This window comes from Penaeus monodon, chromosome 23 (assembly GCF_015228065.2).
Source record: "Penaeus monodon isolate SGIC_2016 chromosome 23, NSTDA_Pmon_1, whole genome shotgun sequence".
NCBI classification, from domain to species: Eukaryota; Metazoa; Arthropoda; class Malacostraca; order Decapoda; family Penaeidae; genus Penaeus; species Penaeus monodon.
In genome coordinates, this window is record NC_051408.1 from 14,516,339 (window position 1) to 14,516,831 (window position 493).

Below are 493 nucleotides of genomic sequence, written 5' to 3' on the forward strand. Positions count from 1 at the left end.
TCCCTTCCGCGCCTCGCCTGTTTTTCGCCCGCCCGCGGCCTACTCGTGCTTTCACTCTGTCTGTTGTTTTTCTTTCCTTTCACTTGCGCCTTTCGTATCTCTTTCGCTCGTCTCGTTTATTTTCATTTCTTTGTAATCTCTTTTCACTGTTCTCATTTCGCTTACTCTCCGTCTCCCCTTTATTTCCGTCTCCTTTTCTCCTTTCTCCTCCCCTTCCATCTTCCATTTCCTCCATTTATTACTGTCCATACCAATTTTGCTTCACCCATTCATCTCCCTTTACTCTTTCCCTCATCGCATCCTCCCTTCACCTTCCCCCTTTTTCCCTTTCTCCTATTCACCTCCTTCACTATGCTTCGTTTTCTCCTTAACCCATTTCACCCTCGCAGACCCTGGGGCTCTCTCTCTCCTTCTAATTACCTCTTCCTTGGCTGTCATCGCTTGACGGGTGTTTGTCTCGCTGACCCGAGGGAAAACAATGCTTAGGGTTTCC